We start from the raw sequence: 17,213 nt of genomic DNA on the forward strand, positions 1-17,213 counted from the left end.
GCTTCTGAGAAAAGAGCAGAGCCAAGCCTCAGAACACTACCCATGAGGTATTTAACTGATGGAGAGAGAAGCCTTGAGTGACACACAAGATGTTAGCTTCTAGTGGCTTACACTGATTTCAGTAATATTCTTACAGTTTGGCCTACCTGGGTAAGTTGGTGGGTGTGCATGGTGTGGGGGGAGAGTAGTGTTCGTTTGCGTTGAAGCTGCTGGCTTTGTTGGATGATGATAAACTAGTGTTCTAAATTGGTCTGTTGGGGTTCAGTTGTGTAAGGCTGTTATATTTCATTCCCAGCAGGCTGTCCTGGGGTAAAAAGGGGAAGCATTTAACAGAGCTTATTATACTCCACCAAGGTTTTAACCATTCTTGGTTACTAAGCAGGCTTGAAAGGTTTCATAAGGTGCATCTGAACCTGTACCACAATACACAAGTGTCGAATTGCTGGGTGAAAAATATTAAAAACTAAGAACAAGGGTTCTGTCTTTAAGGTAAATGAGATACACTGCACAGGCCTCTTACTGATAAGAGATGGATTGTAATGTTTTACACGTTATTTCAAATTTAATTATTATGATGATATTCTTACATCATAAACTTCTTTAATATGTATTTTAAGTAGTTGTTTTTCTTTAAGTTCTGTGGAGGTTGTAAGTTATAAAAGGGTTATAAGTTATAAAAGGGTTTGTCTGGTTGTATAGATTCCAAAGTAAATAAAAGGAATTTAAAAAATCCATGTAATAAGTATTGCCATAAGGTGGTTTTTGTTGGTTTGTTGGGGGAATTGTTGGGGTTTTTTGCCTTATCTTGGTAACAAACTAAAAACTAATTTTAACTGTTCTATTGATTGTTTTCATCATAATTTTTTCATCATAATTTTTTACTGGTTTGCATGAGTGGGAAAACATGTATTTAAAAATGCACACATTTTCTTCTGTTTTCTGGCATTTTACTGACTACCAGTGTTATTTTGACCACAGATTGAGAAAAACTGACAGAATATTTCACGGTGTCATACAGATTTTACTTACCCACAGCCTCTGACCATTATTATTTCTCTCAAAGTGACATTTAGTTACTATAACACAAGGCCTTATTAAAAAAAGAAAGGTATTTCTAGATAGGTCAACTGCAAATTGAACAGGCAAAGAGAAATAAATTTGCATCAATTTTCCAAAATAATATTATTTTAGAGGAGTAATAGAAAGGAGAGTAATAGAAAGGCAGTGAGATGAAATCTCGTACTGAATGTCACTGAAAGCATATCTGTCTTGCAGAATCAGGAATATTCAAAGCTGCCAGAGCTGGGTGGACCAGGCAGGCTACCTTCAAAACTGGGAGCTGGTATTTCCATCAGTGCTGTATTACAGTTGAGACGTTTTGCTGAGAACGTCAGCATCTTCAAGCCAATACAACTGCATTGCTTTTGAATCTCAAGCTAATATATCTCTCCAGCTCTGCACTTTTCATTGTGAACATTCAACCTTGGTTTGGCATTAACCCAAGGATTTCTTCATGACACAACATTTTCTGCAAGCCCACAGGAAGCCTGCACAAGAGCTATGAAGTTGAATGCAGGGGGGAAGGCTGAGTTTTAGTCCACTGTCTTAACCACAAAACCATCCATCTTCTGCTGATGTACTTGGTTCATTTTATCAGGTACTCAGTGTAGGACATAACATATATCAGATCAGATATTTATTCCTTACCACAGTTTCTCTGTGTAATACCCTAGAGAAAAGAATAAGGAAAGAAAACCACCATGTGACCTTGCTCAATTCCTTGCATAGAAGTTTGTAAATGGAGGAAAAATATCTTTCAATCAAAAAAACCCCAAACCCTAAAGCACACACGTTTTACAAATACGAATAATAGAGTATAGAAGCATGTTTTAGAAATACAAGCAGAGGAGAGCATGTTCTCAAGGATTTTGATGTAATCATGGTCTTCTGTCCATAAATGTCTAGACAACTTAAAGAATAAATTTAAAAGCCAACATAGTGCTATAAATGTAGGATGTAAATGTAAGGAAGTAGTAATGAAATCTCTGGCAAGACTTCACTTATACTGTGCTCAGTACTACTTATCACATCATAAAAAACTAGTTTCTTAAAAATGTGGTGAGAAGGAAAAAGTTGATCCTAGTAATAAAAGTTATGAGCTGTGAAGACAAGAACAGAAAAGCTCTCATTCTGAAACAGTCACTGGAAAGGAAAATAACTGAGACACAAATATTAAGTGAGTTCACACAAAGAATATTTTAGATAGATATATACATACAAGAGAATTTGAAGCTATGTCCCATTTTTACTAATTCTTCCTTACTTTATTTGCTATGATAAATTACACAACTCTCTGCTTTAAACTCAGAGATTTTTACCAATAAATACGTCTGCAGACTACAGAGGTTGTGTGTCAGTTCTGCTTCTCACTTGCTAACTGGAGCTTAGATACAACTTCAGATTATACAGAAATGCCAAGTGGTTGAATGCTGGACTGCAAGTAAGCAAATCACTATGAAACGTAAGGTCTCATCACTCACTGTGAGTGCAGAAGAACTTTGATACTATCAGGAAAGGCATCTCCTGAGAGAGGAACATGAACAAACTGAAATCCAATTTTATTTTCTCTTTCCTTCTATAAAAGTTATATGGGAGACATTTGTGACAGCTTTTCTATAAAATATAGGTAGGAGGCCAAATCTTGCTCTCCTTGGCATTGCCATGAGTGTAATATTTGGGTCCAGTTTCATTCCTTCGCTTTGATTATATAGCAAGACAGTAAATATTTGAAAAAGATTTTTAACACGATATGAAAATTAAGAAGTGAGTTTTAGTCTGGAAAAAGGTAATATTGGCTTATTATACATAAAGATCATATTCATTCTTCTGATGGTAGTGAAAAAAATACAAACCCATAAACCTCAGACATTAAAGTAGGTTAGGGCAAATATCACTACTACAGAGAGGAATCAGCTGTTACATCTTCCCTTTCTGACCTTCCCTTCTACTTTCAGTGACATTTGTGTCTCAATATCTCAAAATTTTGTTCACATCCTGCAGCACAAGGAGATCCTGCTTTACAACGTAGCTAAGCTAATGCCTGTTTGGAAACAAACTGCTATTGGCCATTATGGACGTCTCAGCAGCATGTCCAGGGTCACATGGAACAGCTAAGCAGGAAATTGAACCTCAGCCTTTTAATGCTCCAACCTTGTGTTCTTGCTAGGCATTTTCTAGAGATGGAGGTATGTGCACTGCAATTTTTATCCACTAGACCTATGGCCTTTGACTTATGATAAGCTGAGCTTCATTCTAAAAGCTAGATAATTTCAATGACGGTATGCGAAAATGTAGGACTCTCACAGTATCGTATCCTGCATTCCATAGTCACTAAAAGCCCAGGGTCTGTCAGTTAAGTGGGGCATGTGCCCTAGCAACCATTTTTAATCAAACTCTAAGGGCAGGGGATGATTTCTTACACAGAAAGAAATATATGTCAAGTCAATACTGCCATTTCAATGCCTCCTGTAGAGGAGACAAATATGTATCTTGCACAAGTGGAGAGGGAACACCACACACGAAGTATCATCATGAGCAAAAATTAGAAAAAAAGTCATGATAAGATAATTATTGAAAAGAAAAATTAGAACACAGAAAAAATATCAAGTTAGAATACTCTGACAGCAGTGGCAAAACATAAGAATCACATAGTGCATAAAAATAAAAGGGTGGAAATTTTTTTGCCTATTTGTTTTGAAAATAGAATTATTAAAACCATTGTAGCAGAAAAATTGTGAGACTCTTCTTGTGTTATAATTAATCCTAAACAAAAATGCTTTTATTTGCCACATGATGGATTTTACTGCAAATAACCCCCCAAACCTAGATCTCCAAATAATGTTATAATTATCAGCAGAAAGTGAATTGCTAAGCAGATGAAAACTGTCATATAGAATCAAGGCCCCATCCCCTGACACTATAAATTGGCTTAGCTTCATGCAAGGCTTCCAGACTCTGTTTCATACTCCCTTGCCTTTTTCTTGCCCCTTAATCCTGTAGTATTAACAAAACCCCATCATATTTGGTGCCTATTTTCAGCTTTAAACAGCTAAATGCTTTAAAAAATCTAAACTTTTGTTGTTACCTTCCTAGAGGTTATTCCAATACAAAATCCTTACTTTCTTTCTTTTTGTCCTCAGCTCAAATCCTGCCCTGACTTTAGTTAACAGGGACAGATTATTCTCCTGCTTGCTCTACTCTTTACATCATGATAATTGTTGTAAGAGAGCAGTGTTTTAGGATTTTTGTCATGGGTTTCACTACAGCACAATTTCTGTGCATAGATACACACCTGTAAAAAAGCATGACTTAAACTGGAAGTATAAAAAAAGGAATGTGGGATCTGCCTCCTAATTTATCCATCAGGTTAATTTTAACTGCCATGCATCCTGGACATCTAACCTGGCTAATGCCCTGTGAGAGGAGCACAGAAACATATTGGCTAGCGAGTATATAAGGTACTGTGTGAATAAAGACCCATGAGTCAAAGAATGAGTTTTCATTTGTATTGGTGGGCTTTGGATTCTGTCTGAAAACTGGGCTGGAGAGAGGGGCAGGAAGTAGGCAGAGATGAATCCTTCTCCTTGCAAAATTCAGCTGTTGGAAAAAAAAAGTGCAGTTTTTCAAGAACAGAAAGTATGGGTACTGCTTCAGAAGTACAGCTGTGAGGAGAAAATATACTGTGAAATATTTATATTAAGATAACTCATGCAAATGATACATGCCTGTCCAGTGCCTGACAGTCACTGAAGAGTAATTATGTGGAAAATCCAAGTGAATCCGTGTGAAAACGGGAGAGGGACTGTTTACAAGTGCATGGACTGGTAGGACAGGGGTAATGTGTAAAAGTGGAAGGACTTAGGATTTAGATTAGATATAAGGAGAAACTTCTTCCCTGTGAGGGTGGTGAGGCCCTGGCACAGGCTGCCAGAGAAGCTGTGGCTGCCCCCTCCCTGGCAATGTCCAAGGCCAAGTTGGATGGGGCTTTCGGCAACATGGGCTAGTGAAGGGTGTCTGTGCCCATTGCTGGGGGGTTGGAACTGGATGATCCTTAAGGTCTCTCCCAACCCAAAATGTTCTGTGATTCTATGATTCTGGGAATTGATTCCATACAGAGCATTGCCAAATGATCAGTCAATGCCATATAAATTAAGATTATGGCAAAATCACCTGGCCTCCAGCCAAGGCTAAACCACCACAATATGTTGGTAGTCTTTCTTAAAATGGGAAGTAGTATTTTACTGCTCCAGAGAAATGAATAAATTCAGTTTACCTACTACAGATAGATGTAGTACAAGCTTCTCTGTTGCCTTCTGTTAATGAACAGTCTTCTGTAACATCCATATTCCCCCCTTAGTGGCAGGCATATAAACACATAGAAAGGGATATAAACACTCAACACACAGTAGTTGCTTCAAATAGCTTGCAGTCTTAACTACCTTACAGTTTCATACTGTCTAAAGATGATCCCTATGAAATAAGAAAGATCTGAAATTCCACCAATTACTCTCTATCCTCAGCACTAGAAATGCTATTGTATTTTACAATACTTTTCAACTGCAAGATTTTTAACAGCAATACCTACACCCCACTTTTGTGACTGTCTCCACTTCCCAAACTCTCAGTGCCAAAATACGAAAGCCATTTCATGGATTCAAGAATATAAGTTTCCTCACATGAACACGGAAGTCCCCAGAAACACAAGGAAGATCTACCTCAGTGTCATCATTGTCCATAACTTCATTGCAAAAGGAAATAAAAGCCTTGTATAAAGCACTTTGGGGTTTGATCCAAGTGATGGTCTTTTCATTTACATCAATACTGCATTTTCTTTCTAATATCTCAAGCTTAGTCCAGTTTCTAGCGCAACAGGAGGAAATCACATTTGGTTTAGCTAGGTTTCCTTTTCAAGGCTGCCTGAACTCACTGCACTTAAATTCAATGCCAGCTTTTTCCCCACAAATATATGCTGTTTAAAGAAGAGAGCTAAAATTCACAGAGCTGTCAAGTAAGATATCCGTTAAGATAGTAAGATGCCAGTGTTCAAACTTCAACATTACAGCATTACATCTCAAAGGAATTCACTTTGTTAATGAGAAACAAGAGAGAAAGTAGTGTGTGATGCAGCAAGGTAGGGAAGAGGATAAGAATATGGAACACTATGCTAGCAAAATAGAAAGCACAGAATGAGGTACCACCCGGAATCTGAATTCCTCCACTAAGACTTGTCAATGAGATTTTCAGCATATGATATGCAGTTTTAATTAAATTATGGCCCAGAGTCAGAGAACAAAGCCAAAGGCCCAGTGTTTTATTCCATTTTTAGAACAGAGATCTTATCTTCTACAGCATTTCACGCACATCTAATTAAATATGGATTTATGGCTTTAAAGTACCTGGAAACAGCATGATATTTAGGATTCTTCCTACGCTGAACTCAGAGAACTACAGTCAAAGGGTGAGATTCTGTCCCTTGATGAAGTCAGGTGCAACCTTCTTCACAGGATGAGAGGGATGTGAGTAAGGTGTTAGGAAGAGAGCTTAGTCTGTGCTGTATGAGAAAAACTTTTCCATATCTTGTAGTAATCAAGAAACGTATCTCTTCATGTGTAAACACATTCAAAGAAACTTTAATTGTGTTTGCTTATTGCAACTGGATGTAATTCTATACAGAACTAAAGATTTCAGATTGAGTACTGCCAAAAGTACTGTTTCAATCTGGTGGTTATTTTTTGCTATGCCTGCCAAACCCTACATTTATTAGAAAATCTCTGTAGTTTTTTCATACCCCATCACATTATTTCAAATAAATACATTATCTTTCTGCTTTAAAAATATAATATTCTTTTTCCAGTGAGGGAGTTGTTGCAGAGGGTTTTACTTGTGGTGATGACTTACTATTAAATATATTTCAAGTAAGTTTACTCAGTCTCTTAAAATAGAAGTGTAGGCTGAGTGAGAATGTTAGCCCCAATCCTGAAATAGTGAATGAATGTCAGAACCTGTTTTGCCATGTTTGTATAAGGAGAATATGTGGAAATATTAATAAAGTGCATTGGTTTGAGGCTCTCTTGATACTACTATGAGTAGATAACTTCTTGAAGGTCAGTTGCTTTTAAGACAATCTTTTAAATTCTCACAGGATGGAGGGTTACGGTGCAAAAGTTAACCAAGCAATCCTCACAGTAGCTGAAGATATATATGCATAAAACATCAGATTCAGGAAGTTGCACCCTAACACAAAACCTTCCATGATAGACTTACCCAGTAAAACTGAGGATAATGCTGCTGGCTTAGAAATAATGAGGTTTGTGCTTGCTTGGGACCAAAGTCTGGTGTGTGCATGATATGCTTCCAGAATAATCAGACATATGGGAGTTTCTTGCGGGGGTAGTGTGTTGATATTATTTGTCAGCATGATGTGTGGCTGTTAAGGCAAGTTAGAAATGGTTTCTATTTTTTCCAGGACTACCATAAACAGTTTCTAAGTGTATGCTGCTTTAAAACTAAACCAGCTTCATTTTTTAATACTGGTAAGACGCATAATATATGATTGCTAAATTTCATTTTATTCCACAGGAAAAAAAAAAAGTGATTTGAGAATTTTAGGTGTTTAAAATAAAAATAATTATAATAAAAAAATAAAAGTACCAAGACTCCCTACAGTGTGTGCACAACTTTTATTCTTCTGGAATAACTGATATCTTCCTTGGCCTGTAATCTCATAGTGGACAGAAAGGATAATGAAAAATAGCATTCCTCCAAAAAGAGTCCTTGTAAAAAGTCAGCAACTGCCAAACTACAGCATCACAACTAAGAGGAGAATTAGCCTTGATGCTCTACTACAGGTTGCTTTCATTGATTCTTGTATTTTAACCACATTTCAGCTGCTGGTTCTGTGAGATTTCAAAAACCATTGAATTAAATTGTATCACTGATCTTGTTTCACTGTAACCGCACTCAAAAAACAATCTTTGTATTTCACAAAGGTAGAATTATTTTCTGATGTGACCAGATCTAATTTTTTTTTTTAATGTTCCTTTGAAAATTAAGCCTGGTAATCTGTTTTGAAAACAAGAATCCATCAAAGTCTCTTTCCTGTTAAATTGCTGTTTTTTCTTGAAGCTTTACATCTTTAAAGAAAAGTCTTCCATTTGACTTTATTAACAAGTAACCGCCAGCCATTGATATTTTGCCAAAACACTGTGATTTTTTAAACTGTGGATTCAGTTTGCAGTATTACAATTTTCTAATGTGAACAGAGGATGCTCTAACAGAGCCTACCCAGAATGTTTAGGACCTTGTCCTCCACATTCAGTCACAAATCGACCATGGCTCATGGCTTGAACAACAAATACAAAACTCTCTGTAATTTGCAAAGATCCACTCTTTGCAAAAAAGGATACAGACTAAGAAGTTAAAAGCGAAATTATTAGAAGGAATTTAACCAAATACAAATCAGACATTAGTAAAATGACACGTATCCCCTACCTTTGATCATTATAGATTTACAAAAATTAATTTATAGTTACCATCCTGAGTCTTCCTTGTGAACTTCCAGCCAACATCTGAGTTACACTTTTTTCCTCTTTTCCTGCAGTTGTTATGCACTAGGAATGGTCATTTAAACTCGCATTTGAGTGTTTGTCAGAACAGAAGGCTTAGGCCTCAAAGACAAATCTGTTCTGGGTCTGATACTTAATTTTAGGTAAAGATGGCTAAAGAAAGTTAAAACACTTTTCATGTAACTGTCCCCAACATTTCTTTGGGCAGTAGGGTAATTTATGAGCTTTTATTATTTTGAAAATCTCTCAGTCATCAAAGTGTGTAAACTGACAACCACAAGTGGTCAAGGTTTATCCTCTTTAACTCCTTGATCAGTGAGCTATATTTACTAAGTCTGTAGATGTAGTCCATTGCACTGTTAGTTTTAACCACCTTCACACTTACCTGAACATAGGCAGTGAGTTAGAAGTGTGAGCATGGCCTGCTACTCAATGTGCTCATTAGGTAACCTATGTAAGAGCATTGGCCTGAAATAACCTGCAGTTTGCAATTATCTTTTCTTATGCCAAGTCCTGTGGAAAATGTCTTTGAAAATTTTCTCTTTGACTTCCCTTTCATTTCCTGGGTCCACCTCTTCAAATGTTGCAGGTGACCATCAAAGGAAAGCAATGTGTTTGACAATGAAATTGTCTTAGTCAAGCAAAAGTCCAAACTCTTCTGTAGTTCATACAATATGCCAAAATCCTCTGCATGTTGTGCAGCTGAGACCACAGAAGCACATAATTGTATTATGTGGATGTGACAATGGAAAATTAATTTAAACTGGTATGCTCTCAGCTACACAATTTTAGAGTACTCTAATTTTTCTAGGAACTATCCCTAAGGCAAGGCTTATGTTGCCTAGAAAGAAAAGAGGTTTAAAATATTTAAAAAATTTTCAATCCCCTTTATCTGCTACTTCTCCTCCCTGAGAAATTTCATGCCCCCAAAGGCTTTTTCAAACCATATAACCTGATCTTAAGAGTTTAGTATTTTCAGCCAAGAAATAAAAATTATGTCATCTGATCTGTATCATCAATTGCAACTCCAAAACACTGTTCAGTCATCAATAACCAACTGAGGAAGTAAGAGGATAACACTCAGAACAAAAGTCTGTCCCGTAAATTAGAAATAGAAAGGTAATTCAAGAGCAGTGTAAAATGCTACATATATGCTATGAACAAAAAGGAACTTTTCCAATTCTTATTTGTCATTAACAGTACATAAAAGCTCATTTTGAATATTTTTTAAAATTTTCCCCTCCACTTTCATATCTAATAAGTTGCACCACAGAATTGTTTCCTTAGTCTTTAAGAAAGATCATTTAAGAAAAATTTTAAAATAAACATATTTATTTCTGCAACCTAAACACTCAAAAATTACACCATGTATAGGATAAGTCAAAAGTTTTTACCTAGTTAGAGCTTCTGTGTACATTTTTCCCTCTTTAAATTTCTTGTGGTGATTTTGAAATGCTTGTAGGCTCTTGCAGTATTTAAGAATATCTTTTGTTTTGCTTAACACAAAAGCACATAAACTCTTAGCCATGATGATTTATCACCGTGATAACAATAAACGTTGATTTTCTTTTCTCAAACTGCTGGGGCTTTTTTCTTTTCTCATTAGAGACATAAGAAAGACCGCATACATTAACAAAAGCAGAAGAAAAAAGTCACAAGAAGTACATTTTTGAGATGTTTTTGAAGTTGTGAAAAGTTTTCTTTGTCTTAAAAGTACTCGTCTGTTCCCCACTGCTTCTTAGGAAAGTATTTCTCCAAAGTACAAATCAAATTTTAAAAAGAGATTTAACAAATATTCTAGTAGAATGCATGCCACTTTAGATGCAAGTGTGTAACTATGTGTGTTACCAGCACTCAGATGCACACATGTAAGGCACTGTACTGCTGCTTTGCTCACTCAGCTGACGCCATTAGTCCACCACTCATTTCACTAGAGGGGAGCATTTGTCTGTCATTTCCCAAAGTATTTAACGCAAAAGGGATTCCTAACACACCCACTTTTGTCTCCTTTGTTTTGTTTGGGGGTAGAGAGGGCAGGCATGCAGATAGGATCTCATGAATCACTCTGGGAACCTCGGCAAAGTCAGATAGATATGTATTTCCTAACCTTTACTGCCACTGTGATAAACGTCTTCCTATACACCATAGCAATGATTCACTTGTGCACACACAGAGCTTCAACCACTTGTCCATAGTTACACCCAAGGTACTGAAGAAATTGTAAAGTGAGGCAACAAGGTATATGGAGCTTATGCAAATAGTACTAGGAGATTTATCGTTTCTGTGCTGGGTGACTCAACAGGAATAAATGTCATGCTGAGCCACTCAGAGCACATCACCTGTGAGGTGTGTGTGTGTGTGTTACTTGAAGGAGTGACTTGGGAAGCTATGAGCTGACTGTGTAGTGAAACATTTTGTTGCATCCTTAGCTAGAGCTGCAGTCCCAAACAGTTTCAGTAGATCTTCCCTTGCCCCTTCCCTTGCTGTCCTCAGCATCACGGCATGGTGCAGCATGGGAGAGATGTCTTCACAGGCTCAGTCCTGATGGACATCAAGCTCCTGCAGTTTCTCTTTAGATGAAGGGCAACTGAACCTGTTAGGCAGCACTTAAGAAAATCTGTGAAAAGTTTTCACCTGCAGTGGAGCAAACACTCTTTCTGCCTACGAGTATAAGCATTTATGAATACAGGAGACTTCTTCTAAATAAGCAACTTTTGTTCACTGAAGTCTCTTTTTTAAGGGTGGATCCTGTGAGATGCACATTTTTGCCAGAGATATGAGACAGGTCATGCCCTCCATTTTAAAAAGCATGATTATATTAAGTCCTAATACCAATTTCAAAGTGGAACAATAGAATTATTAGGATATTCTCTGTCTGAAATACTTAAAGGTAAATGAAACAGGTTTGTTTGCAAAACTGCTATTGTGCTTAAGGCTTTCAAAGGGCCATAGACACCTTAAAAGAAAGGTGTGGGGAAAACAGTGATGGAGGCAGAAAATCACCAAAAAGAGGTAATGCTTCTATATCCATTTAATGATAAAGTTTCATTACAAAAGAAATGTGAATTCAATATGTGCTTTATGTGTATTTATGACAATAATTCTTTCAACTGTCCTAATACAAGAGTTACATTTATTTCTATTAGCCATCTAGGAGCGAGGTGTTTAATCTGAACTAGATATCTACGCTTTCTGTATAGTTAAGAGACAAAGATAAAGATGGATAGACAACCATTCAGCCCACTTTTCTTCCTCATTTCCCTAAAGGAGGAATTAACTATTCTCAAGGGAGTGCAATTTGTTGTTTGCAGAGGGACTGTAGACAATTAGAGCAGAATAGATACCTAACTTTTAGGTGACTGTTTTAGAGAATTATAGAACAAGCCAGGAAATGTCCTTCATTGTGATTAGCTCTAAGATTCTGTTTCTGTAGTATTGTAAATATCAGGAAAAATCATGGTTTGGAATTCCTTTTCCATTGGAATATGTGGAAAGATGCTAATTGTCTAAGGTAATAAAAATACAGTACAACGAGATAAAGATCCATGGGCTGAGGAAGTACCATTTCCCTCAAAAAATTCCCCATTTCTAGCACACATGGAAAAGTTTGGTGTCTGACAACTTTTGGTATTTTACCTTCTGTCATAAGATGGGTTGAAAATGTGTTTCAAAAATACTAGAAATTTTCATTACATGAACCTCTTTATTTTAATTTAATAATTGCATGATAAACAGGTTTGAGGTCTATTTCAAATTAGTTTTGGAACAGCTCTTTAAGAACTCCTCCACTCCAATCTTTCATTGATGGGAATTAAATAAAAGATCTTGATAAAATAATTGTTGTCTTTTTGTCTAATAAGTGCTAGTAACTCCACCTTAATTTCAACAACTTGATGTTTATGCTGGAAAATCAGAATGTTTTTAACTTAACAGGTTGCAAAAGTGGTTTTTTGCAATCCTACATTGCAGATTTATCTGGAGTTTCCATCTGCATTTCTGGTTCTTGACATTAATATAGTAACCGAAACTCATCTAATTGACCATAGTTGTTCTAAGGATACTTCTTCTAGTTGTAATCAGTAAAACATACACTCCTGAGATTACTTCAGTGTGGTGGAGGCCATATGCCCACCAAAGTCACTCTATCACTCCCTTTTTTAGCTGGACAGGGGAGAATATATATATTGAGAGGCTTAGGAGTCAAGATAAGGACAGGGAAAGATCATTCTGCAATTGGTGTCATGGGCTAAACAGACTCAACACAGAATAAAGGAAAGAAAACTCTCTCATTTATTACACTACACACACAGAATTGGATAACGAGAAGTGCGACCAGATCTTAAAGCACCTCCCCTACCTCTCCCTTCTTAGCAGACTTCACTTTAGTCATGATTTCTCTCCCTTCTTCCCCCACATTGTGGCACAGGGAGGGGTGGGGAATAGGGGAACGGAGGGGGGTTCAGTCAGTTCCTCATGAGTTGTTTTTCTTCTTAGCTGGGTCAGGGGGGTTGTGGCATTCCTCACACTCTTCCCCTGCTATAGCTTGGGGTCCCACCCATGGGAGACAGTCCTCTACAAACTTCTCCAACATGAATCCTTTCTGTTGGGGCTTCAACTCCTCACCAACTGCTTTAGTGTGGATCCCTTCCATGCGGTGGCAATCTTAAGATCCAGGCTGCTCCAGCCTGGTCCCCCATGGAGTCACAAGTCTCCCGAGCAAATCTGCTCCAGCATGGGGCGGTCTCTCCACAGGCTGCAGGTTTTGCTGCCAGGAGTTAGCTCCAGCACAGGCTTCCCATGGGGTCACAGCATCCTTCAGGTGTCTCCACCCCCTCTAGCATGGAGTCCTCCACGAGCTGTAGATGGGATCTCTGCTTCTCATCATCATCCATGGGCTGCAGGGGGACAGACTGCTTCACCATGGTCTTCTCCACAGGCTGCAGGGAAACCTTTCTCTCTGGCACCTGAAGCACCTAATCCTCCCTACTGTCCTTCACTGACCTTGGTGCCTGCACAGTTTCTTACTTCTTCTCAGTCCCTTCTCGGGGGGCAAAGAGTGGCTGCTAGTGGGTTTTTTCCCCCGCTAAATGTGATTCCCAGAGCCACCGTGAACATCGCTGATGGTCTCAGCCTTGGTCAGCAATGACCCTGGCCTTGAGCCGGCTGGTGTTTGCTCTCTAAGGCCTGCAGAGAGCTTCCAGGTGTTTCTTGCAGAAGCCACCCCTGCAGCTCTCCCTTCTCCATCAGAACCCAGCCATGCAAAGCTAAAACAATCAGTAACTAAACTTCAGCTACTTTTCAAAGAGTATAATTAACTTCCGTTTGCCAGGAAAAAATATATTTCAAACATTTCCCTGTTGACCACTGGTCAAAGCAATGATTTTCTTCAAGAGTAAATCACAGTAGAAATGTATCCTCTGGAGAACTGTAAAAAGCACAAAATACCATTTCTTCCATCTAAATACATCTCAACAATGCTAAAGAGCTAGAATGAATTTGAAGGGTTTAAACTTTTTGTCATGCTCAGTGGTATAATTAGATTATGACAAGATAACAACAACGAAGAAGCTTTCTTGGTTCCTGTGTGGCTTTCTTCACAGGTTTGTGTGAAATTGGATTCCCGAAGAAGTTATCTTGGATAACTTTGTTCCACTTCACCACATAACTGAATGAAGCATTGTCTTACACTTTAAAGACATTGCTTATAGGAATGCACATATCGTAGGAGGGATTTCCCTCATGGGAGACTGAGGCCCATAATGCTGAGATGTTGCTTGGAGACAGGCCACCAATTCAGAGTGCAACTTTTGATAAGGATTGCACCTGCAATAATAGACTATCCTCTCCTTCATAACTCTAGCTATCAGTCTGTGTATTATAGATCATACCAGTGGCCTGCTGGATATGTGGGGTTTTTATAGTAGCACTGCACAGCAGATAGAAGAGAAAATGGCCTTGCTGCAGAAGTAGTCAGTTGTGTGAGCCTCATTGTTGTTATTCTACGTGCTGTAGCGCTTTGCCCAAAGATTGAAGATTCACCTTTAGATTTTGACCACTGAAAAATACTCATAGGAAGAATCAGTGAAATGTCTCAGGAACTGCTCAAGGAAGGAAGAAAAGCTCTGATTTGGTTATTGAAAAGCTCAACTTGACCCAACAATGTGCACTCACAGCCAGGAAAGTAAATCATATCCTGGGACGCATCAAAAGAATCACGGCCAGCAGGTTGAGGGAGGTGATTCTCCCCCTCTACTCTGCTCTGGAGTACTTCATCCAGTTCTGGGGTCCCCAGTACAAGACAGACATGGAACTGTTGTATTGAGTCTAGAGGAGGGCCATGAAGATGATTGGAGAGCTGGAGCACTTCTCTCATGAGACAGGCTGAGACTGCCCAGAGAGACTGTAGATGTACCTCCCTAAAAGTGTTCAAGGCCAGGTTGGATGGGGCTTGGGGCAATCTGGTCTAGTGGAGGATGTCCCTGCCCATGACAGGGGGATCAGAACTAGGTGATCTTTAAGATCCTTTCCAACCAAAACCATTCTGTCATTCTATGATTCTATGATTTGGAAATAAACCAGTTGTAGTTTTCTTCTGTTAGGTACAAGAGCCATATAATTCTTCTGGCTGAAACTGGCACAGCCTTGGAAGGTTACGACTTTCATATTTTGATCTCCAACTGAATTCCTCAGAGGAACAGATGTTTCTTAAGAACTGCCCTACTTGTGTTTTGGATATGGCATGCCTTAAAACACAGATGTGATATCTTGGTTTTCAAAATAATGGTCCTGGAGGCTGAAAATATTGAGACATTAAGAGCACTGTTTACTAAAAAGTGTTCTCACAGAGATACTAAAATTTGTTTTCCTTCTATACCACTCTCTTCTTAAAGTAAGTGGAAAAAAACCTGCTACGAATAGGCTAGTTTCTGGGTGCAGCTTTCTTTGTGCTAGCTTTCCAATAAAGCAATTGGAGTCAGTCCCCATAGTAAACAAGCAAATAGTCTGCTGGGTTGACCTGTACAGCAGCTCCGGTGTTCTTTTTTCTACTTTGGGTGTCTACTGGATTTACAGGAAGTAGAGTTGTCTACTCTGCAAAAATAAAAGATTAACAGATGCTTACTGGAATGTGATCTCTTCAGAACTAAACACTAATAGAGGTTGAAGTTAATTATGCATTTAACTTCTGGTTAATGTCTAACTAGCCAGGGCACTGTGTGCACCCTTGTAGTTTCAACAAAATATGCAAGATGACTCATCTAAGCAATGGATTAGCCCTATCTTGGTTCCACACAAAGGTTTACTATTTTCTGCTAAGAAAGTATGAGCTGTCAAGAAAGGTAAATGTTCTATAAACCCCATTCTATTCACAAGGTTTACAATCACTTTGGTGTTTGCTAACTCTGCAAATCAGATAGGATTGGCTTGAAATAAAACTCCTGAAAAAAATAATTTTACTTAGGAGCAACTACCTTAATATTTGTAATTGAAGTGTTGTTTTAATTCCTTTATGATTCCCACGTGGACTTCCCTGATTAAAGTTAGCTTGTTCTGGCTCTCTTGCAAGACCAGCCCTCACATGACTCAGCTGTTCCTAACTCTTCAGATTGGATTATCTATTTTTTGCCCTGTATGAGCTAGATATGTCTGAGCACCATGAACATGAAAGAATACTATACTTCACTCTCTATTCTTACAAACTCAAATGGTGGCCTGTTCTGGGAGATAAGATTCTCAATAGATCATCTTTGTTTTTAAATTCTCATTATCACTGAGTTATTAAAATTCCTACATTACAGAATTCTTCTTGTTACTTACACATGTGGGATCTAGCTGTGCCATATTTTTTGCCCTTAAAATTTTCTTTGAGATTGGTTACAAAATGCAGTAGGAAATGGCCTGGGTAATGTTTCCTTTCAAAATCCAAGCATTGCTATACTCAAAGATATTATTTTTCTAATCCTTCATTTTTCATTGAAATCACTCAGTGATCTACCTATTTCTAAGTACTTGCTTTTTAACCTATAGTCTAGTAAGACATAACTCCCTTTTTAAGTACAATTTTTCAGAAGATCACAAGGCACATTAGATGATTAAACTTAGTATAACTATCTGTATTGTCAGTGCAAGAGCACTTTGGCTGAATCCTGATGGGTCAGTACAATTCTCTGGGCTAAATCAATGAGCAAACACTGCAAACGTCAATTTTTATTTTTCTTTAATAGCCTAAAAGATACTTAGATAGTGTTAGGTGGAGGTTTATTTGAAATTAAGACATTTGTAATAACCCTCAAATACTCCCTTTTTTTTTCCTAATGTGAGCTTAGGAGTTCATCTGAGAAAAATAATTTGAAGAAAACCACTTCCATTTTTCTTATAAAAAAAAAGGAGAGAAACATAAAATATCACTAGCAGAAAGTTAGGCATAATTTATCCTGTACACAAACAATCTGGAAATTAAAGTTTTATTATGAGTCACTTTTTTCAGTTCTATATCTGACCATTTTTCCTTTCTGTGCGTGTTCATTTCGGCAAGACATGAGTCAATATTTAATATAAAACTCTGATGGTGTGCTATTGGTATCAGTATTA

The sequence above is a fragment of the Gallinula chloropus genome (genome assembly GCF_964237585.1).
Source record: "Gallinula chloropus genome assembly, chromosome: 2".
Lineage (NCBI taxonomy): Eukaryota > Metazoa > Chordata > Aves > Gruiformes > Rallidae > Gallinula > Gallinula chloropus.